The sequence below is a fragment of the Bubalus bubalis genome, chromosome 4, assembly GCF_019923935.1.
Source record: "Bubalus bubalis isolate 160015118507 breed Murrah chromosome 4, NDDB_SH_1, whole genome shotgun sequence".
In the NCBI taxonomy this organism is placed as follows: domain Eukaryota; kingdom Metazoa; phylum Chordata; class Mammalia; order Artiodactyla; family Bovidae; genus Bubalus; species Bubalus bubalis.
In genome coordinates this window covers 114,879,982-114,904,119 of record NC_059160.1, presented here as the reverse complement: position 1 = coordinate 114,904,119, position 24,138 = coordinate 114,879,982, and the positions used below count along the sequence as shown (strand labels likewise).

General features: G+C 41.5%; 1 long non-coding RNA gene across 1 annotated transcript; it reads left to right on the top strand.

The window, feature by feature from the left end:
- Positions 1-1,994: 1,994 nt before the first annotated feature.
- LOC123333359 lies at positions 1,995-20,589 on the top strand. The gene is made up of 2 exons (XR_006550696.2): positions 1,995-2,160; positions 20,283-20,589. It is a non-coding gene; the product is annotated as an uncharacterized LOC123333359 (long non-coding RNA).
- Positions 20,590-24,138: the final 3,549 nt, after the last annotated feature.

Genomic DNA, 24,138 nt, shown 5'->3' with positions numbered 1-24,138 from the left:
AGGGTCAGGAGGTCGTGAGCCACTGGGATCAGGTGGTGGCAGCCTGAGCAGTTTTCATAGGACACTGAGCAAGAATGAAGACTCAAGGGCATCTTTCAGCAAGTGCAGAGCTGAGGACTAAATCCAGGGCTTGGCCACTCAGAAGCCTCAGGGGCCATCATTGTCTTGCAGAAAACGTTCACAGCTGGGCAACTGGCCTGGTTTATGGAAGGATGAAGCTGTTTATGGTAGAGAAGTGCTGAAAATTATTTTATACCCTTGAAAAGGGCATTAGACATAATCTACGAGGCAATGAAAAGTATGACTGTTTCAGAGATTATCTCCCAAGCTTGGCTTCCCAGGAGTGCCCCCTTTTACAAGCCTGTGGTTTCTGCTCCTGTGGATGTGGAGGTTGGAACACTATTCTGGGAACTGCCAGCAGCAACAGTCAGCTTGGTTGCGTTCATGCTCTTGAGTGTATGGAAGCAGTCATACAATTTGGCTTCTTGCTGTGAAATGACACCTGATCTGGAACTGTCCCCTAAGGAGGTGTCGAACATAAAAATCCAATGGAGAGGAAGAAGTATGAGTCCAGCTGAGTATACACACCAAACAGGAACTGGCAAAAGTGAACTCGTTAATGACCTCTAAATAGTGTCCCTCATGCTCTGCCAGGAAACTGACTTAGGGCTTGGTTAGGGGATAAAGAGGTCTCTAGAGGCTATGTCAACAACAACAACAAAAATAATGAGAGAGATATAAAAGAATGTGTGCGTGCATGCTGAGTCACTTCAGTCCATATGATTCTCCAGGCAAGAACACTGGAGTGGGTTGCCATTTCCTTCTCCAATATAAAAGAATATCTAATGTTTATTTAGTATTTGTGAAGAGCCAGGCCCTGGGTTAAGTATTTTTCAAGCATCATCTGACAAGTAGGTTCACGATTAAATCCTTGGAGGAAGACACAGTTATGAACCCCATTTTATAGTGGAGGAAACTGAGATTTTAAAAAGCCAACTCGCCAATAAATGGCTCGCCCAGGTCTGTCTGATTCTAGTGCCCCCAAACCTGAACCTGATAGACTGTGTTGGATATTCACTTATCATTTCAAAGTCAGTCATTATATTAAATAAAATGAGAGAAAAATAATGTGGAAAATGCAGATAATCATTGAATTCCAAAGGGCAGTAGTTTATAAACACAAATTCTGAGCTATCACATTAATCATCCAGGAAGACTTCAGTTGCACATAGATTCAAAGAAATGTAAATGTTTGTTCCACACAGCAATTAATTTCAGAATAAATAGCAAGTTTGTCAACACGATAGTCAGGTACTGATTTTTAGAAATGCAGGCATTGTGCTCGCTCCATTGCTTTGCACTTTACCAGATGGTCAGCGGACCTGTGCTGGGGCGCAAGCCCCCTTCTCCCATCTATTCAGCTGTTCGGATGAGCTGGTACAGATAAAGACACACTTTCTGTCAGAACTTTTCTTACTAAGAGTTATTTTAATTCATGTGAGTAAATGGGTCAAAAATGTCTCCCAGGAAAAGTCCAGGGTGGTTTGGTGGAAGGCAGTTTGCAAATGGTAGATCTTAGCTCAGTTCAGTTGCTCAGCTGTGTCCGACTCTTTGCGACCCCCGTGGACTGCAGCACACCAGGCTTCCCTGTCCCTCACCAACTCCCAGAGCCTGCTCAAACTCATGTCCATCGAGTTGGTGATGCCATACAACCATCTCATCCTCTGTCGTCCCCTTCTCCTCCTGCCCTCAATCTTTCCCAGCATCAGGGTCTTTTCCAGGGAGTCAGTTCTTCGCATCAGGTGACTGAAGTATTGGAGCTTCAGCTTCAGCATCAGTCCTTCCAAATCCTAAAGTGTTGATATTTATTCTTCCCACTAGGGGGCAGTGCTTGAAAGGATTACAGTCCTTACCTCTGAAGTTAGTACAACGGACTGGAACAAACCCTAGTATTGTTACTTCCCCTAACCCACGCAGAGGACACATAAAGATTTTATTTCTTTGAAGGAAAAAGGAGAAAGAAATATGTTTGCTCTAACATGACGCAGAAATCAATGATGATGCTGTCTTAACTTGCTGAGCTTGGAGAAAGAGAAACGCTAGTAAAATTTAATACTCTGAATCATCAAAGGATAAATGGAAGAAAACATCTTTATAAATGTAAGTGAAATCCTTTTATGATAAACTCTTAAAGACAGAATATTGCGGCCAAATGCTCAGAAAGATAATCTCCGTTGCTTTGGTTTGATTATCATGAGAATTTACTGGAGTGAACAACTTATTTCAATAAGCATCTTTTCTCTTTTGTCAGTATAATGGTCACACAGGGTGTATGGTGCAAAATACAAGCTCAAAAAATACATAATATTATGTAATGGTTAAGCTTTGCCCTTTAAAAAAAGGAGGAGTGTTGAAAGGGCAGAGTTGGTATCGAAGATGGATTTAAAAGCTGTAGAAATTTGCTGAGAACACCTTGGGTTACATGCTTGAATCTTCCAGAGTGTCACTAATTAGAAAGGCTGCCAAAGCGGAAGCACTGTTTCCTTAAACCATAATTAAAGCCCACGGTTCTTGGGTCTTGACCTCTGCTTTAGCAAGGATGACTGGGACCCTGAGGGATTCACTGAGAATTCTTACTTTTCAAAACAGTCTAGTGGGGATGGGGGGCAGGAGGAATACCCTGAGAGACTAAATCAGCAGTTTATCAAGGGGTTCCCAGTCCAAACCTTCTCATGATTTTTCTGGTCAGCCCAGGTGATTCACTATCAGCAAGCAGATACTGAGTGCTTACGGAGTCACAGATTGAGCAACTTTGTGGAGAGCCTGGAGCAGTGCTGGGTCCTATAGGAGGTTCCAAATTTTAAATCTTTTTCCTGCCCTGAAGGATAAATGAATATACTCACCTTCATTGTGAAAATGGAAAGAGTTCAGATGTGAGGGTGGGGCTGGAGGGTACTTCTTAATTCACCGAATTCAATAAAGCAGAAGCCCTCCCCTCTACGAGCTGCCAACCTAATGGAGAAGGCACCCTGACACCCGGTTAACCTTCTGCTTCCCTAGCTGCTGTGTGGCCCTATCTGAAGAGTTTTTATTCAGAGAACACTATGAGTTCATTCTCATTGTTTGCCCTTGACTTAAAGGGAACAGTCCTGAAGACACCCCAAGGAAGATCGTTAACAAGAATCACCAGAGTCTGGAAGATGATTCTTATTCACCCTCCAGAGCTGTGTAGACTCTGATGGGCCTGCCCAAGGCAATAACCACTCTCTGCAACACCAACAGTTTTCCTCTTTGTAGAATGAAATTACAGAAACACCCACGTCACAGGATTCAGCATGTGGATGGACAGGAAATAAGGGTAGAAGCCACTCTGATGAGCCTCACAGAGGTCTTTCTGTTCGGGACCCATTGCGATCTTAGAGACTTCACTCATTTCAAAGCAATAGGCTTTATTCAGCCTTCATTTTGGATGTGCAAACATTTAGCCCCAGATAAATGGAGACCCTATTATCCACATTTCAAAGGGTTTTTAACTTGAAAAGCCTTAAAGCAGATTTTTTTCTGGAAATAGGCTTTTTTTTTTTTTTTTTTTTCCTTTTGAAATGAATTAGCTGCAATTGTAGAATGCTGGATCTGGAAGAGATTTCAGAGATCTTTTACATACACACACTCTCCTGATTTACAGAAAAGGAAGGAAATATCAGGCTGGTTTCCGTAAGTCAAGAGCAAATTTTTGGAAGGGCTAGAACCATGTTTTCTGATTCTCAGCCCTGGGGTTGGTCAGCTGAGAGCAACAAACACAAGATTTGAATCAGATACAAAGAGAAACTGACTTTAGGGCCATCACATCGTTCAGAGAGATGTTTGTTCATGATTTCTACATTGTATAACTAGCTATTCAGAGATACAGCTACAAGAAATATTGAAGTACCAATATAAAGAGGAACGAAAAACCATGTGCATAATTATTCTGTGCAGTCACCAGCCCATCAGGTATTTTCAGTCTTATCAAAATCAACATGGCAATAAAATGTCTCCTTGTCCTTCCAACTTCCTTATTAAAAGGCATTAAATTTGTTTTTCTCACACATAGAAAGATAAGGTTGTTAATTGCAGGAACTGCTTATCAGCAAAAATGTAAAATAGCAGGAGAGTCATTTGATGGTTTAGCCAAGAAGAAAAAGGAATGGAGGATGGAAGGAATACAGAATACAGAAAGGCTCAAGGAATGAACATGAAATCAATGTTCATAATGAATTTAATATCTGTAAATGGAAATATTTCCTAGAAAGTATTCTTTGTATTTTGTAAAAAGGAGATAATGCAAAATATAGAAGTATGAACATATGGAAAACACCAATTAAAATTAAAGGAATAAACTGAGATAGCAAAGGACAGAGGAGCCTGGCATGCTGCAGTCCGTGGGGTCACAAAGAGCCGGACATGACTTAGCAACTGAATAACAACAACTCTTGCTAGGACTATTACAAATGAAAAATACCACCCCGACCTCAGGACGGTCCTGGCAAGGTTGTGCATGACTGGAGTGAACACAAGATATGAGGGAAAAGGGGCCTCAGAGCCTACTCCAAGCCTGAGTCTCATAAATCCTGTCAATAACTGGAGTTTGGAGATGTCTTAGGTTGTGAGAAGTTTATTTCACAGTGGTTAAAATAAAAAAGCTGCACTAGAAAGGGGGAGATTTATCTTCTCACAGAAAGAGACAAATGAGTCCAATTCTATCTACCTTCACCTGCGTTTAGAGAGCTGATGCTGAACGTGCAGTCAGCTCTTGGCTCTTGTGTTTTCTTCCCTGTCAATCAGAATGCTTGCAAAATGGATTTTCAGTATTAAGCTTTACTTCACAACCTCAGTCTTTGAAAAGACCGCATCGAGCTTGTGGCATTTCACGTCTATGAATTTACATGTCATAGTCCCAGGTTTTTGCTTCCTCCGTAAAATAAGTTAGTGTAAGTCACTGGTATGGATACAAAGACTTTCAGATTAATTCATCTAAAACATACACACTAATTAATTAATCGTAACTCTTAATTTAGAGGAAGAGGTACGATGTTTGGATATGTGGGGGCCATTATTCTTTTATTGGGCTTCCCCAGTGGCTCAGGGGGTAAAGAATCCATCTGGAATGCAGGAGACTGCCAGCGATGCAGTAGACCTGGGTTTGATTCCTTTATTATTAATTCTTTTACTTTTTTAAGCAGGAAGGAATATTTTAAATATAATTGGGTGTTGGTGAAGGGTTTAAATTCACAAATCCTTATGGCTGGAAGCAGCATTTTTTTAGGTAGAACTGCACTGTTCTATGTACATCACCTGTCTAACTCTCCACTTACCAATCGGGAGTAGTTTTCCAAAACTCTTTCAGCTGTAGAATCCTTTAAAAACTCATGTCTAAAAATGTAACATTAAAAAAAAAAGACACTCTGGCTGTGACTGGGGAGAAACCCACATGGGGGTTCTCTGTACACCACCTGTTTGCCTAATTCTCTGCTTACCAATCTGGAGTAGTTTCCCAAAACTTTTTCAGCTGTAGAATCTTTTAAGAAATCGTATCTGAAAAAGTAACACGAAACAAAGACACTCTGGCCGTGACTGGGGAGAAACCTACTCGGGGCGGGTTCTGTCCCACTGTTTGGACAGAGGATGGTGGCGGCTGAAGGAATGTGTGACCCTGTGGCAGCTGCTTCCGGCAGTCTCAAGGGGAGGTGCTTGCAAGCCAGCCTGTGTGGCCGTCATCAAATAGGCTGCAACAGCCTTTGCCAAACCAGAGATCATTAATAATTCATTGTCATTGATTAATAAAATACATACTCCTCCTTTTTAATATGTATTGACCAGAAACACCGTAGCAAAATTAGCAGATACTCTAAATTATGAATCCTGTGTGTTAACCTCCAAATCATAGCTCATGCATAAAAAAGGACATCTTCCGAGTCCATGATGAGTAGAGAAGTTCAGGAAAAATCTATTGTTAGCTACTTATAAAGAAAGTATCTCGGTTTCTGTTCTATAGTGTGATGGGAGGGGATGGAGTACTCTTGCTTTATTTGTTTGCGTTTTTATTTCAATATAAAGAGCCATATTTTGATGGGTGAATATTCGTATAGTTGGCCCAGCGGTGTTGAATCATGTATTTGAGCCAGTGTTGGCCAGGGACTGTGAGCTCTCAGCGGATGAGACCCACAGCTGCTAGACATCAATTCTCAGCCAACTGCTGTGTGTTTCAGGCACCTAGGGATGAGACGGCCTTGGAGCCAGATCGCTTTCTATTATTTCCTGTTCTTCCTTGTTCTCCCTCTGGTCCCCATTCAGACTTTTTAATAAATGCAAACCATATCCCACCTTAAAAAAAAAAAAACTGCATCTGCAGAACTTTCCTCTTGAGCATCTGTTATGCAGGATTGAAAACTCCAGAAAATGCAGACAATATTTGGGTTTTAGCTAAAATAATTTTAAGAGACTTGAAAGGCATAGGGGCCCCACTAGTTGAACTTCACTGACACGGTGTTGCTTTTTTTAAAAAATATTGAACCCTAGAACTAGCTCATCAGATCCTTCGAGTAAGCTCAGCTGATCAGACTGCAGTTCCAATGACAGCATATTGTACTAAGTGCTGGAAACAGATGAGATAGTGGGACAAGTGAGACAGATGAGACAAGTTATGATTCTCTTTAAGAATGGAAGAGCCAGGGTGAGTCTTTGTAAACACAGGCTCGACCCTCCTCGGAAGCCCTTGAAGATTACGTTTGATTCCTGGGTGCCTTCTAGATCAGAAAAATAAAACATCTATTCTTTAATTGCTATTTCAAGGTAAGGAGTCTTTGTGCTTTCAAAAAAAAAAAAAAAAATCCCTTCGAATTCTCAGAAGAGAAGTTCTTTGAAATTTATATGTCTCTCAGTAAATTTGGATTGGTGCATCAGTCTCAGTCAATCTAGTAGTAATTTTCAGCTGTTGGACAATCAAATCAACCCTAAATGAATGAATCTTTTCAAGTATCTGTATTGGAAAGAAAGGGGTAAAAGAGGGGAGAGGGGTGCAGAGGCTATGGAAATTGAGTATCACTTATTGTCAGATTCAAAAGTCCTTACAGCTTTAAATGAGCATTTTGCTTGGAACAATTGGCAGTCCATTCACTCATTCGCCAGTTTATTCCATAAGTGTTTATTAGGTGCCTGGTATATACCAGGCACCGTGCCAAGTTTGGGTTACAACAAAGAGCATCTTCTTTCCTTAAGGGGGTTTAGGTTAGTGCTATAGACACAGAAATAAACAAGGACGACTAGTAACGGACTGACTGAAGATGCACAAGCTTGTAAGGGACAACAGAGAAGGGAGATCAGGACCAGACCAAGCCTTGCACAGGAGGCTGGCATTGAGGTGCGCTGGGCCAGAGAAGGTGGGTGTTAGTGAGTGGCGGGCACGGATAATCAGGCCGTAGAGTTTGAAGAGCCTTGTGTACCAAATGAATTTATCTGACCTTCCTCTGCCTTTGTGTCTCTCGGGACTTTGATATCTTGGTATGGCCCATATCCCAAAACCACAGGATAAAAAAGAAATGTCTTCCTGGAGCATTAGTTCTGCTTAATGGTGAGCACTTTAAAGTATTTGTTACTAAAGGAGTAGAAGGCATGATCTACACACATGTGTAAGATGAATCAGGAGATGCCGAAGATCTTTTGCTCTTGTGATGGGGAACCTGAGGCTGTACATGCAGCCCCACTCTCCTCCCATTAGGGGACATTTATAGAAAAGTCTGCAAAGCACGTTGTCATGGGAACTACTTAAGTTTAAGCCAACCAATGACAGGAGCCAAGTTGCAATTTGGAAAGACCCGCGGCTGCGAGGTAGATAATGATTCAGAGAAGGGTGATGGTGAAAGCAAGAAAAGCAGCTAGGAGGCCCTTACAGGCCCCAGTCTGAAACATCACTCTGACTCTGACTAGGGGAGTAGCAACAGGGATGAAAAAAAGTGATATGCAAGATCATTTCTTGAGTGGCTCTCATGTTCCAGGCATTATTCCAGGCAGGGAAGAACACAGAAAAGATAGATCCCTGCCTTCTTGAGCTTATAAGCTAGTGGGAGAGACAGAAAAAAAGCGGTAAATGAGAAATTAACTTCATTGTATAAATTAGTGATGGATTTTGTGAAGGAAATGAAAGTGGGAAATGTGATGTTGTCTTGGGGAGCGAACAGAGTGGTCGGGAAAGGACTGGGAGAGTGAGTGGGGAATGAAGGCAAAGGTGATGCTTGGATGACAGTGTCCTCCACTGAGACCGCGAACATAAGGAGAAAGGGAAGTTTCAGAGGAGATGATGTTGAGCGCAGTGTGGGAGATCCATGAGAATATGCCCGGAAGAGAACAAAGAAGATAGGAATATCTACCTCTGCCACACCACACTGCAAACACACACATGCTCAGAGGCATGTGACACGTGAACACACATGCCATGGGATCACTCCACACAGAGATGGGGACGTGCCGAACCTGAGGATCAAAACAGCAACAGTGTGAAAATGAGGCCCCAGAGGCCTCCTGAGGGTTCCGATCAAAGATCGATGCTTCTTTATTCATTAAGGATCACCGTCGTGGAGGCACAAGCGGCGTGCTCCCTCCTGCGCAGCAGAGACAGTCAATGGTTTTATGGTTTTATTCAGCACATGTGCTAAGCTGCTCTGGTTGGTAAGCAAAAATGTTAAGTGCCTGCCTGGGTTGCTCCACAGACTGCCTGAGATCTCCTTGCGGGTGTGCTCAAGACAGCTCTTCTTCACTGTCCACCTGAACTTCAAAAAGGCACTGGTGGGCCCCCCGGGAGACTGCAGGCTCTAATGCGGCCCCTGCCGGTGGCTCAGGAAGCCACGGAAATAATGAGGGAGCCTGCTGCTCTTCCCTGCAAGTTCCCTAGAGCCCCAATTACAGAATTTAAAACCCCAAATTCCAAGGCTGTGTTGACATTAAAAGAAAACCTCATTTTTTCCCTGCCCAGACAATGTGAGACAATAAAACCCCAATCTGAAAAAGAAGCAAGGCCAAGGAACTTTTTTCTGGGAAGAAGTAGAAGAATAGTATGTAAATCACTTTTTTTTTTTTAATCCTCTGCAGCCTTCCACTGCAGCTGAATATCTTTCTTCAATAGCTATTGCTTTATAATGTGAGCATTTACATTGACCTTTAAATTGGCCATTTGGCTGGAGACAGTTTTCTGTGAGGCAGATTAAACTAGGAAAGAGTCCACTGGTTTATACTGAAATCCTTTATAATTATAAAAGTCACAGATCTCATTGGTTCCAACATCAACATTAACAAACACCCCACCTTCGAGAAAGAAAAAAATGTGCCCACATGAAAGGGCACTTTGAGTACATGGAAGTTTCCGATGTGCAGCTTTAAATACATCTTTTCACGGGTTATCCTATTACGGTAGAGGAAAATGAATGATATTTTCCCCATCATGGGGTTAGAGACTAAGAGTGAGCTTATAAACCAGAGGGTGCTGGCCAAAGCCTAGAATACAGGTGTTTTGGGAGGCTGTTGCTTGTGGTGATCTGGTAAAGGGTTACTCAGGGAATAGAACTGTAGAGGCTAGGTCTTGAAAAAGAGACCAGGGTATGAGAATGCACACACTTATCCAAAAACCATATTTCAGATCTGAACGTGGGCATGTAACTGTCCTTGTTTTTCTGCGTTTTCTTCTCACATGCTCCGAGTCTCAGAAGATTCCTGGCACACGACCGTGTTCGGAGGCTGTTTCTGTACTCATCCAGGCTGTGGTGCCAGAGACACGAAAACACCCCTGATTTTCTAAGTCTAGACATGAGGGGATATCCAGTGACCAAATACACGCGCCCATTTGTTGTTTTTTTCCAGGAGAAAAATCAGCTGGGTTCCATGAATACACTTCTTTAATCAACTTTCCAAACCAAAGAACTGTGTGTATTTGGCAGCCATATTTTAAAGAATAAGCTGAAACCCAATCAGGTGAATTATTGAGAATTCCTGTGTGTTAGCATCATCTTTTCTGGCACTTTAGTTTTAAAAGAACTCCACAATATGACATTTTTGGTTTAAAGAGATGATGGAATTGAAATTAAGAAAAATCATGTCACTTAACACTGGCAGGAAGAATATTTCAACTTGAGGTTCTTTAAAGACTCTTTTGTTCTTACTAGGTTCTCCATCTCCTCAGAGAAAACCATAAAAGAAGATAAATTAGTTAAAAGAAGACCTACAGGGAGAGGGTGGTGTTCTGTGTTGGGAGGCCTGACCGCCATTAGGAGCAGAAAGGAACCCACCCGTGGGCTGGCTGTGGCCTCAGTGAGTTCTGAGCTGCTAGGGCCCTGGCTTCAATCTTGCAAGTTCAAAATCTAATCTGATCTTCATTCCCAAACTGATCCAGCTAGAGTATATTTTTCTCCCTCTCTCAAACATCATAAAAGTATATTTAAAATCAAGAGAATCTTTAAATTTATAGAATGAGAACTATAACACCCAAGTGAAATGAACAATCACATTATCCTTCCTGGCACATTCTCTTCCCAGAGATAAGCTTTATGAGATGCCAAATTATGACTGGAACCAGCCAGCTTTTGTAGAGTATTTGAAAATCTACCACATCAGAGTCTGATAGCCATGCACACAGCTGGGGATCGATTCCTTGGGCCAGCTAATCAATTGGTCTTCATTATGGATCAACATCTCAGTCAGCCTTGAATATTCAGATTTAACTTGCCAATGTGTGTCTCTCCGTGCTCTCTTTTTCCCAAGACCTCTATGGCTCACTAATTTCTTTCTAATTTATTAAATTAGCACAATTAATTAGGCTATTGACAATCCTTGAGGCCAGGGACCCATTTTTATTTTTATTTTGTTTTTAGGTCTCTTGAAATAGGTTTGTGTTTAGCCATTCAACAGACAAAGAGAAGCCATTAATTTTATTCAAATCTAGCCGCCTACCCCTATCTTTGGAGAAAAGAACCTTTTGAGAGTTTCAGCTGTATCTGGGACCAAAGGAAGTCCAGTTTTCACCAGGTTGACATAGTACATCGTATAATAAGATAACAATGATTCTACACACAAAAGGTATAGCTCATTTGGCACAACTGTTCTTTAACCTGCATGCCTCATTAGGAGATTTCAAGCAGCTCATTTGCAGCATAAAACCATCATTCTGGAGAAAATTTCTTCATGAGTAATTATACAAAAATTAAATAAACATGCTGCCACCAAGTAAATCCGTTAAATTGTACTCTCACTATATCAGGGCCTCAATTCCATTGTCATCTGTCTGTAAATACTAAAGAAGAATTGGCCATCACTTTCAGAAGATAATGACTGGCAGTTTTCCAGATGTAATTACTCAAAGACAGAACAGCATTGTGTGGACCGCAAATGCTGACACAAAGGCTATAGTCTGTGTCTGAGGTAAAGTAAGGGCATGGAAGAGGAAATACTACTTTTATGCCCATTACAAATATCAGGAAAAGATTGAGAAGAGACAGTGCCGTTGAGTTAATGAAGGTGACATTCCCACATATAACTACGATCCCAGTTACAGAGAGAAACATCCTTCGGCTGCAAACATCATCAGAACCTATCAAATTTCAATCAGGCTTATGCTATAAATACTGGAGAGGAAAGACCAGTGAGACATAATTACTTAGAGCAGATCAGTACTTTTCCAGAGATGAGACAAGGATGTCATGGAACCAAATAAGGCAGTTTTTCAGTTCAGAAGAAATGGAAGCAGGACAGATTTAGCGTGAATGAATGGGGTGGCGACTCGGAAAGCTGGACTCACAGGTGGAGGAGGCCCTGGGTGTTGCAATCCAAGGAGCAGGAAGGAGCCCCTCCCCCAGAACATTCTGCCCCTGCCTTGCTGCCAGGGAAATTCCCCCTGGAGTCTCTTCATACAGTGCTGCCTCTATTCACATTCCAAATGCCACTGAGAACGAAAGAACATTAAGTGGCTGCCAGTTATTTACTTTTTAGTGGGAAATAATTTCACAACATTTATTGCACAAATGTTTATTTATATACCAGGCCCTCTAATAGATGTGAGGGATGCATGGTGGAAATAATATAAGTAATACAGATAGGATTCCTTGTCCAGTGGATCTTAGGTTCTGGCTGAGAGGATGACCATTGACCAAATAGTCCCCAAATGAGTACTTAATTGCAGCTGGAGATAAGAGCTATGCAGGAAAGAAAGCTGAGCCCTGAAGCGCATATGACCTCATCTAAGCTGGGGTTTTGGGGGAGTTCCCTGAGGAAGTGTGATCACTGGGCTGACTACTGAAGGCTGGACAGAAGACAATCAGATGAAGAAAAGAGTAGAAAATCATTCTGGGCAAAACAACAGTATGTTCAATGCCCATAAATGGAATATCATTCAGCTATAAAAATGGATAAAGTGCTGATACATGCCAAAGTGAATGAACCTTGAAAACATTATGCTGAGTAAGAGAAGTCAGACACAAAGGCCATATATTGTATGATTCTATTTATATGAAATGTTCCTAATAAGCAAATTCACAAACAGAAATCAGATTAGTGGCAGGCCGGATCTGGGAGTAGGAAAGAATGAAGAATGTCTCTTTAATAGGCCTGGAGTTTCCTTTGCGGGTAATGGGATTGTTCTGGAACTTGACAGTCATGATGGTCATGCAATATTGTGAATCCACTAAAATGTCACTGACTTATCTACTTTGAAATGGCTAAAATGATGAACTGAAGCTGGTGGTGGTTTAGTTGCTAAGTCATATCCGACTCTTACAGCCCATGGACTGTAGCCCACCAGGCTCCTCTCTGTCCATGGGATTCTCCAGGCAAGAATACTGGAGTGGGTTGCCATTTCCTTCTCCAGTATAACAGCATATGTAGCATATATTTATGATGTTAAAAAAATGACAATGTTGGGAATTTTTAATGGATTGTTGTTGGTATTGTTTAGTTGCTAAGTAGTGTTCAACTTTTTTGTGACCCCCATGGACTGTAGCCTGCCAGACTCCTCTGTCCATGGGATTTTCCAGGCAAGAATACTGGAGTGGGCTGCCATTCCTTCTCTGGTGAACTGTAAGTTATGTGTATTTTACCGCAATTAAAAAAAAAAACAACTGTATGTTCAAAGGCTCTCCCCTGCAGGAATGAGCATAATCCCTTCCTGGCACTGAAAGATGAATGGTTGGCAGGAGTGGAAGCAAGACCAAAGGGACAGGGGGCTGGAGAGTCGGGCTAGGGCTGGAGCATGCAGGGCATGGAGACCGGGTTAGACTTTGGCCTTTATCTTAGGGGGAATGGCGCTGAAAGTGGGGAAGGGCATTGTCAGACAGACATTTTAGAAGATAATCATATATCCAATCAAGAGTGAGTTTCCACAGCTTGAAAGTAAGATGTGATAGAAGTCAGGACAGAGGAAGGGTACTCTACACAAGTCAAAGGGTGCCTCCTCCCCAGTTTCTATAGCATGGATTCCGCCTGCACCTGCTACATAGACTTGTAGAGAAGTTTCAGATTATCATAACAGCTAAGGACATTTCAGAGCAAGGTAAAGCAGAAAGTGATGCTGAGTGTAATTACTGGGTCTTAAGTGTCAATTCTCTTGATATGGGAAGGCAGAAGAGTAGACCAGCAGACATCTCATGGGGTTCTAAGATGAACAGCCTAGTTGGTGTTCAGTGTGGGCGTGTGTGCTCAGTTGCTTCAGTCAGGTCCGACTCTTTGTGAAACTACCGAACTGGAGCCTGCCACGTTCCTCTGTCCGTGGGATTTCCCAAGCTAGAATGCTGGAGTGGGTCACCACGCCCTCCTCCAGGGAATCTTCCCCACCCAGGGATCGAACCAGGGTCTCCTGCATCTTCTGCATCACAGGCAGATTCCTTACTGCCGAGCCACCAGGGAAGCCTGGTGCTCAGTAGAGGGAGAGGTTTATAGGGCTTCAGGATGAGGCAATGAAGAGGAGACCTCAGAGAGGTTGGGATCGTCGGTGACAGCGGTAATATGATTTCGGTTTTCTAGAGTTACTTAGGTCTCTCGAAGATGGGCCAGAATGTCTGGACTCCAGATCATTTGTGGAATGCTGTAGTCTGGCCAGATAATGAGCACTCTTAGCATCAACCATGGTATTGATTGTGATGGGAATGGTACTGATTGTGGCTAGGTCTCAGTATCAGAAAGGTGCTCTAAGAGTCAATATGCTAACTGATTTTGAAATGGTAGGGTAGCTAAAAGGGCAAATACAACATTGTGAACATATGTTTTACTCATTTGTTCCTTTTGTTCCTTTCTCATTCAGCAGGGTTTTTGTTTCTTTGTTTAGTATTGCCTATGGTAGGGTGCTATGCTAGGCATAGATTTGTAAGACTAATAAATAAGTTAGGTCATCTTATATGAAAACTAAGAAAATATCTTTTTTTTTTTTTTAGTTCTACCAGTTTATTGCTACCAATCCGTCACCCTCCACCCTCATGCATACATGCTCAGTCATGTAACCCCGTGGACTGCAGCCCGCCAGGCTCCTCTGTCCATGGACTTTTCTAGGCAAGAATACTGGAGTGGGTTGCCATTTCCTTCTCCGGGGTGAAATTATCAATAAAATATCACAGATAAGCTACATAAAAGAAGCTTTCCATTTAGATCACAGGCCAGAGCCGAGGCCCCCTTGTTTGCTTTCTTGTTTTCTATGTTATTGAGCCCATCTTTGCGTGAAATGTTCCCTTGCTATCTCTAATCTTCTTGGAGATCTCATTCTATTGTTCTTTCCCATTCTATTGTTTTCCTCTATTTCTTTGCACTGATCACTGAGGAAGGCTTTCTTATCTCTCCTTGCTATTCTTTGGAACTCTGCATTCAGATGGGCATATCTTTCCTTTTCTCCTTTGCTTTTCGCGTCTCTTCCTTTCACAGCCATTTGTAAGGCCTCCTACGACAGCCATTTTTCTTTTTTGCATTTCTTTTTCTTGGGGATGGTCTTGATCCCTGTCTCCTGTACAATGTCATGAACCTCAGTCCACAGTTCATCAGGCACTCTATCAAATCTAGTCCCTTAAATCTATTTCTCACTTCCATTGTATAATCATAAGGGATTTGATTTAGGTCATACCTGAATGGTCTAGTGGTTTTCCTTACTTTCTTCAATTTAAGTCTGAATTTGGCAATAAGGAGTTCATGCTCTGAGCCACAGTCAGCTCCCGGTCTTGTCTTTGCTGACTGTATAGAGCTTCTCCATCTTTGGCTGCAAAGAATATAATCAATCTGATTTCGGTATTGACCATCTGGTGATGTCCATGTGTAGACTCTTCTCTAGTGTTGTTGGAAGAGGGTGTTTGCTATGACCAGTGCATTCTCTTGGCAAAACTCTATTAGCCTTTGCCCTACTTCATTCCATACTCCAAGGCCAAATTTGCCTGTTACTCCAGGTATTTCTTGACTTCCTACTTCTGCATTCCAGTCCCCTATAATGAAAAGGACATCTTTTCGGGGTGTTAGTTCTAAAAGGTCTTGTAGGTCTTCATAGAAACATTCAACTTCAGCTTCTTCAGCGTTACTGGTTGGGGCATAGACTTGGATTACCATGATATTGAATGGTTTGCCCTGAAAACGAACAGAGATCATTCTGTCATTTTTGAGATTGCATCCAAGTACTGCATTTCGGAATCTTTTGTTGACCATGATGGCTATTCCATTTCTTCTAAGGGATTCCTGCTCACAGTAGTATATATAATGGTCATCTGAGTTAAATTCAGCCACTCCAGTCCATCTTAGTTCACTGATTCCTAGAATGCCTACGTTCAGTCTTGCCATCTTCTGTTTGACCACTTTCAATTTGCCTTGATTCATGGACCTAACATTCCAGGTTCCTATGCAATATTGCTCTTTATAGCATCGGACCTTGCTTCTATCACCAATCACATCCACAAATGAAATTAGAGATACCAAGGGAACATTTCACACAAAGATGGGCTCAGTAAAGGACAGAAAAGGTGTGGACCTAACAGAAGCAGAAGATATTAAGAAGAGGTGGCAAGAACACACAGAAGACTTATACAAAAAAGACCTTCATGATCCAGATAATCATGATGGTGTGCTCATTCACCTAGAGCCAGACATCCTGGAATGTGAAGTCAAGTGGGCCTTAGGAAGTATCACTATGAACAAAGCTAGTGGAGGTGATGGAATTCCAGTTGAGCTACTTCAAATCCCAAAAGATGATGCTGGGAAAGTGCTGCACTCAATATGTCAGCAAATTTGGAAAACTCATCAGTGGCCACAGGACTGGAAAAGGTCAGTTTTCATTCAAATCCCAAAGAAAGACAATGCCAAAGAATGCTCAAACTACCACACAATTGCACTCATTTCACACACTAGTAAATTAATGCTTAAAATTCTCCAAGCCAGGCTTCAGCAATACTTTCAGATGTTCAAGCTGGTTTTAGAAAAGGCAGAGGAACCAGAGATCAAATTGCCAACATTTGCTGGGTCATCAAAAAAGCAAGAGAGTTCCAGAAAAACATCTATTTCTGCTTTATTGACTATGCCGAAAGCTTTGACTGTGTGGATCACAAAACTGTGGAAAATTCTGAAAGAGATGGGAATACCAGACCACCTGATCTGCCTCTTGTGAAACCTGTATGCAGGTCAGGAAGCAACAGTTAGAACTGAACATGGAACAACAGACTGGTTCCAAATAGGAAAAGGAGTCTGTCAAGGCTGTATATTGTCTCCCTGCTTATTTAACTTATATTCAGAGTACATCATGAGAAACGCTGGGCTGGATGAAGCATAAGCTGGAATCAAGATTGCTGGGAGAAATATCAATAACCTCAGATATGCAGATGACACCAGCCTTGTGGCAGAAAGTGAAGAGGAACTAAAGAGCCTCTTGATGAAAGTGAAAGTGGAGCGTGAAAAAGTTGGCTTAAAGCTCAACATTCAGAAAACTAAGATCATGGCATCCGGTCCCATCACTTCATGGGAAATAGATGGGGAAACAGTGGAAACAGTGGTTGACTTTATTTTCTTAGGCTCCAAAATTACTGCAGATGGTGACTGCAGCCATAAGATTAAAAGACACTTACTCCTTAGAAGGAAAGTTATGACCAACCTAGACAGCATATTAAAAAAACAGAGACATTACCTTGTCAACAAAAGTCCATCTAGTCAAGGCTATGGTTTTTCCAGTAGTCATATATGGTTGTGAGAGTTGGACTATAAAGAAAGCTGAGCACAGAAGAATTGATGCTTTTGAACTGTGGTTTTGGAGAAAACTCTTGAGAGTCCCTTGGACTGCAAGGAGATCCAACCAGTCCATCCTAAAGGAGATCAGTCCTGGGTGTTCATTGGAAGGACTGATGTTGAAGCTGAAACTCCAATATTTTGGCCACCTGATGCAAAGAGCTGACTCATTTGAAAAGACCCTGATGCTGGGAAAGATTGAAGGCAGGAGGAGAAGGGTATGACAGGATGAGATGGTTGGATGGCATCACTGACTCAGTGGACATGAGATTGGGTGGATTCCAGGAGTTGGTGATAGACAGGGAGGCCTGGCGTGCTGCAGTTCATGGGGTCTCAAAAAGTCAGAAACAACTGAGCAACTGAACTGAACTTTCTATGTTATAGATGTATGGATGTGAGAATTGGACCAGAAAGAAGGCTAAGCACCAAAGAATTGATGCTTTCAAACTGTAATGTTGGAGAAGACTCTTGGGAGTCCCTTGGACTGCAAGGTAATCAAACCAGTCAATCCTAAAGGAAATCAACCCTGAATCTTCACTGGAAGGACTGATGCTGAAGCTGAAGCTCCAATACTTTGGCCACCTGATGTGAAGTGCCAACTCACTGGAAAAGACCCTGATGCTGGGAGGGATTGGGGGCAGGAGGAGAAGGGGACAGCAGAGGATGAGATGAGATGGCTGGGTGTCATCATCGATTCAATGGACATGAGTTTGAGTAAATTCTAGAGATAGTAAAGAACAGGGAAGCCTTGTGTACTGCAGTCCATGGGGTTGGAAAGAGTCAGACACAACTTAGTGACTAAACAACAATAATGTTATAAGAATTATTTTCCAATAGTCATAATCTTTGAATGACTAGATTTTGAAAAATAACTAAAATAACTTCTTACCCTGATGCCATCAATTGCTGATTTCTGCCCCCATCATAATGTTTTTAGAATACCAGGAAGTACAGACATCTCAGGTAAAAAACTAAAAATGGGTAAAGAGATGGGCTTCCCTGGTGGCTCAGTGGTAAAGAATCCACCTGCCAATGCAGGAGATGCAGCTTTCATCCCTGGGTTGGGAAGATCCCCTGGAGAAGGAAATGGCAACCCACTCCAGTATTCTTACCTGGGAAATTCCATGGAGAGAGGAGCTTTATGGGCTATATAGTTCATGGGGTTGCAAAAAAGTCAGATATGATTTAACCACTAAACAACAACAAAGAGATAAAGATTTCTTTCTTTATTATTTATGTACATGTAAACTTGTGTCATCATAGTCCACTGTAAGATGTGAGATTTTCAGAACCAGCTGACAATGAAAATGGAAATGTTCAGTGAAATCTCACAAAGCAATTTCTTTGGGAAAACAACTCTCAGAGAGTTATCCACGTTCCCATAGCAATAAAGCAGCACCGCATTAAACCCCCTACATCTTGCTGTTATTGTCTAGCTCTGTAACAGACAGCCTTTCCACTGAGTAGTGAGAAGATCAGAAGGGGCTGCTTCCTTTCCTTTCTGTGGAGCTGAACATTGGTCAAAAGATCAAGAGACCATCTAATTAAAATGTTTCCTATTGACTCAAAACCAAGATGCAAGGGTAGGCATGAAGAGGCACCCAATAGTTAAGAAGTTGAAAAATCCAGAAAGAATAACAGTATCTTCCACAATCCTATGGCTTAAAAATATCAGAAACATTAGATATCAAAGAAAAAAATTTATTTATTTTTTTCTCATTTATTTTATATAATTAATTTTATTATACTCATTTATTTTATATAATTAATTTTAACTAATGTCCATGGCACATATAATAAACCTGTAATAATATGTGCATGTGCTTAAAAAATTGGAAAACAAAGCTTACATTTGAAAAAGAACAACATTTTTAAGAATGTGACTGTTTAGTATCAAAGAGGAGACTAGCAAACTTCTAAAAATTCTTGCTCTGGGATAAAGAGAAAATTATAAAGGCAACAAATATGATACACCCTTTCAGTTATTAAAACTTATTGACACTGATAAGCCTAAATTTGAATGGCAGTGTTTACTTAATTGAGTCATTGATACCATTCATATTATCATGTGCAACTAAGAAAGGGATTTGTAGTAATCCAGGATTTTTATAGCACATAGGCTATCTATCAATGGGCTTTCAGGCATCTGTGAACTCCCCATTCCACCAAATTTTATGATGAATAGAATGTGATTGTTCTGTATGATGTCAACTTGGCTACGTTGGAACTATGTTTTCCAGAATTCCCTTCTCTACCCACAGAGTTAGGCCTCAAGAGAGATTTTGCATGAGATTAAGAAAGTAGAAGAGGAGCAGTGGCCGACTTGTTTCCTTTATGCTTGAAAGGTGGACACAGAACAAAAATGTGGAAACAATGACAGATTTTATTTTCTTAGACTCCAAAATCACTACAGGTGGTGACTGCAGCCTTGAAGTTAAAAGACACTTGCTCCTTGGAAGAAAAGCTATGACAAACTTAGACAGTATATTAAAAAGCAGAGACATTGCTTTGCTGACAAAAGTCTGTATACTCAAAGCTATGGTTTTTCCAGTAGTCATGTATGGGTGTGAGAGTTGGACTCTAAAGAAAGCTGAGCGCCAAAGAATTGATGCTTTTGAACTGTGGTGTTGGAGAAGAGTCCTGAGAGTCCCTTGGACTGTAAGGAGATCCAACCAGTGTATCCTAAAGGAAATAATCCTGAATATTCATTGGAAGGACTGATGCTGAAGCTCCAATACTTTGGCCACTTGATATGAAGAGCCAACTCACTGGAAAAGACCTTGATGCTGGGAAAGACTGAGGACAGGATGAGAAGGGGATGACAGAGAATGAGGTGGTTGGATGGCATCACCAACTCAATGGGCATGAGTTTGAGCAAACTCTGGAAGATAGTGAAGGACAGGGAAGCCTAGTGTGCTGCAGTTCATGGGGTTGCAAAGAGTTGGACACAACTGAGTGACTGAACAGCAGCAACTACACCAACAGGACACCAAGAGCTGTTGGCACTAAAGCGTGTTGTTACTTATCTACAGGCTCACCATGTTGGCCTGCGACAGCAGCTGGGCCCCTGCCAGATCCTTCTGCTGGCAGCTTCCCTGATTCCTGGACCAGATGCGAAGTTAGCTCCATGAATGAAGGCACCAGCTTCACCTTCATCCAGCCTGTCTGTTCTGACCCTGCTTCACATCCTTCTTTTCCCAACTGCCTGTGGACTCAGGTGCCAGCAGCAGACACAGAAGCCAGTGTGCACTCTTACTTAGACCTCTTAACCAGCTCCCAGAGTAAAGTAAGTTTAAGTGCTTGTAATTAATATATAATTAATAAACATATATTAATAAATGTACATGTGGTTTTGCTTAAACCCTAACTAATACATTGTATGCAAAAGCGTAATTTTTGAAAAGCTGCAACTATAATTCAATGCAAATACATAGCAAGCATGGGAAAGATTAATTTATGAGGAACCCAGCAAGGTTTCATATATAGTTCAAAGAAAGATACTAAACATTGATGTCAGTCAAAGAAAAAATTCTGGAATATGATTGGCTAAATTAGACTCAAAACTGGTTAATATACTGTATGACTTCAGAGCATAATCTTTGGGATTATCTTCTCTTTTGGAGAGAAATCACTGCACAATAAGCATTTCTACAACTTAGTACACATTTTTCACTTAAATAGAAATTTTAAGGAAAAACTTTTAATGCTACAAAATAAAAAAACCCTGGAAGTCAGTATCACTTGCTTTAAATAGAAGTAAGCCTTATAAATTATAATTATTAACATAAGTATTACATATCAGTTCAGTTCAGTTGCTCAGTCATGTCAGACTCTTTGCGACACCATGGACTGCAGCACGCCACGCTTCCCTGTCCGTCACCAACTCCTGGAATTTACTCAAACTCATGTCCATTGAGTTGGTGATGCCACCCAACCATCTCATCCTCTGTCGTCCCCTTCTCCTCCCACCTTCAATCTTTCCCAGCATCAGGGTCTATTCAAAACAGTTCTTCACATGAGGTGGCCGAAGTATTGGAGTTTCAGCTTCAGCATCAGTCCTTCCAATGAATATTCATGATTGATTGCCTTTAGGATGGACTGGTTGGATCTCCTTGCTGTCGAAGGGACTCTCAAGAGTCTTCCCCAACACCACAGTTCAAAAGCATCAATTCTTCAGTGCTCAGCTTTCTGTATAGTCCAACTCTCACATCCATATATGACTACTGGAAAAACCATAGCTTTGACTAGATGGACCTTTGTTGGCAAAATAATGCCTCTGCTTTTTAATATGCTATCTAGTTTGGTCATAACTTGTCTTCCAAGGAGCAAGCATCTCTTAATTTCATGGCTGCAGTCACCATCTGCAGTAATTTTGGAGCCCAAGAAAATAAAGTCTCTCACTGTTTCCATTGTTTCCCCATCTATTTGTCAAGAAGTGATGGGACCAGATGCCATGATCTTTTTTTCTGAATGTTGAGTTTTAAGCCGACTCTTTCACTCTCCTCTTTCACTTTCATCAAGAGGCTCTTTAGTTCTACTTCACTTTCTGCCACAAGGCTGGTGTCATCTGCATATCTGAGGGTATTGATATTTCTCCCAGCAATCTTGATTCCAACTTGTGCTTCATCCAGCCCAGCGTTTCTCAAGATAGACTCTGCATATAAGTTAAACAAGCAGGGTAACAATATACAGCCTTGACGTACTCCTTTCCCGATTTGGAAACAATCTGTTGTTGCATGTCCAGTTCTAACTGTTGCTTCTTGACCTGCATACAGATTTCTCAGGAGTCAGGTGGTCTCGTATTCCCAACTCTTGAAGAATTTTCTACGGTTTGTAGTGATCCACACAGTCAAAGGCTTTGGCATAGTCAATAAAGCAGAGGTAGATGCTTTTCCAGAACTCTCTCGCTTTTTCAATGATCCAATGGATGTTGGCAATTTGATCTCTGGTTTCTCTTCCTTTTCTAAAACCAGATTGAACATCTGGAAGTTCACGGTTCATGTATTGTTGAAGCCTGGCTTGGAGAATTTGGAACATTACTTAACTAGTGTGTGAGAGGAGTGCAATTGTGCGGTAGGTTGAGCATTCTTTGGCATTGCCTTTCTTTGGAATTGGAATGAAAACTGACCTTTCCCAGTCCTGTGACCACTGCTGAGTTTTCCAAATTTGCTGGCATATTGAGTGTGGCACTTTCCCAGCATCATCTTTTAGGATCTGAAAGAGCTCAACTGGAATTCCATCACCTCCACTAGCTTTGTTCGTAGTGATGCTTCCTAAGGCCCACCTGACTTCACATTCCAGGATGTCTGGCTCTAGGTGAGTGATCACACCATCATGATTATCTGGGTCATGAAGATCTTTTTTGTACAGTTCTTCTGTGTATTCTTGCCACCTCTTCTTAATATCTTCTGCTTCTGTTAGGTCCAAACCACTTCTGTCCTTTATTGAGCCCATCTTTGCATGAAATGTTCCCTTGGTATCTCTAATTTTCTTGAAGAGATCCCTAGTCTTTCCCATTCTATTGTTTTCCTCTATTTCTTTGCATTGATCACTGAGGAAGGCTTTCTTATTTCTCCTTGCCATTCTTCTGTATAAATATTACATATATACCACTTGAAATATATATTCCACTGGTAGCAAATACTGTTCCATACTTTGGGAAATATTAGTCTAGGATATTTATGAAGATTCTAGATTACAGATTCAGTTCAGTTCAGTTCAGCCACTCAGTCATGTCTGACTCTGTGACTGCATGAATCGCAGCACACCAGGCCTCCCTGTCCATCACCAACTCCCGGAGTTCACCCAAACTCATGTCCATCGAGTCGGTGATGCCATCCAGCCATCTCATCCCGTCTCGTCCCCTTCTCCTCCTGCCCCCAATCCCTCCCAGCATCAGAGTCTTTTCCAATGAGTCAACTCTTCGCATGAGGTGGCCAAAGTATTGAAGTTTCAGCTTTAGCATCAGTCCTTCCAAAGAACCCCAGGACTGATCTCCTTTAGAATGGACTTGGATCTCCTTGCAGTCCAAGGGACTCTCAAGAGTCTTCTCCGACACCACAGTCCAAAAGCATCAATTCTTTGGTGCTCAGCTTTCTTCACAGTCCAACTCTCACATCCATACATGACCACTGGAAAAACCATAGCCTTGACTAGACAGACCTTAGTTGGCAAAGTAATGTCTCTGCTTTTGAATATGCTATCTAGATTGGTCATAACTTTCCTTCCAAGGAATAAGCATCTTTTAATTTCATGGCTGCAATCACCATCTGCAGTGATTTTACCTACTCCTAAACTCAGAAGGGACTGTAGAAACTAGCTCATTTTAGACATGAAAAAATGGAAAAAGTTTTAAGTGACATTCCCAGCCATTCAGTGATAACTATGGTCCTCCTCCACTCTATTGCACAGCTTTCCATGACATGTATTTGCTTATCTCTATCTGCCATTTGCAATTAAGTAAATCTTCTCTAAGCATTTACCTAACTCGGAACATTTCCTTTTGCTTTTCTGGCCCACCCATCAGATTCATCTTGATTGCTACCTCGTCCATGAATGCTTTATTTGCATTTCTCTTTTAGCATTTATTTGTCCTTTTTTTTTAATTCAACTGCTCTCTTTTTGTACTTGTTTTGTGCTTTCTACTTTTCTTGAATCTCAGTACAGAGCTTGTACCTTCCTCTCATGGTGCCCAGCATTATACCAGTAAGAGTTTGTGCTCCATAGGCTGTTTGCAATGAACTATCTATTGAATCTTACTACTATTTGGGAACAAAGCAGTGGAAAATGTGATGCTGGTGGTCTTTCTATATTATGGGGCCCATCTGTTTGCTATTACCTGTTTCCCACCTGCTGTTATTACCAGCATAAAACTCCATCTGCTACTTT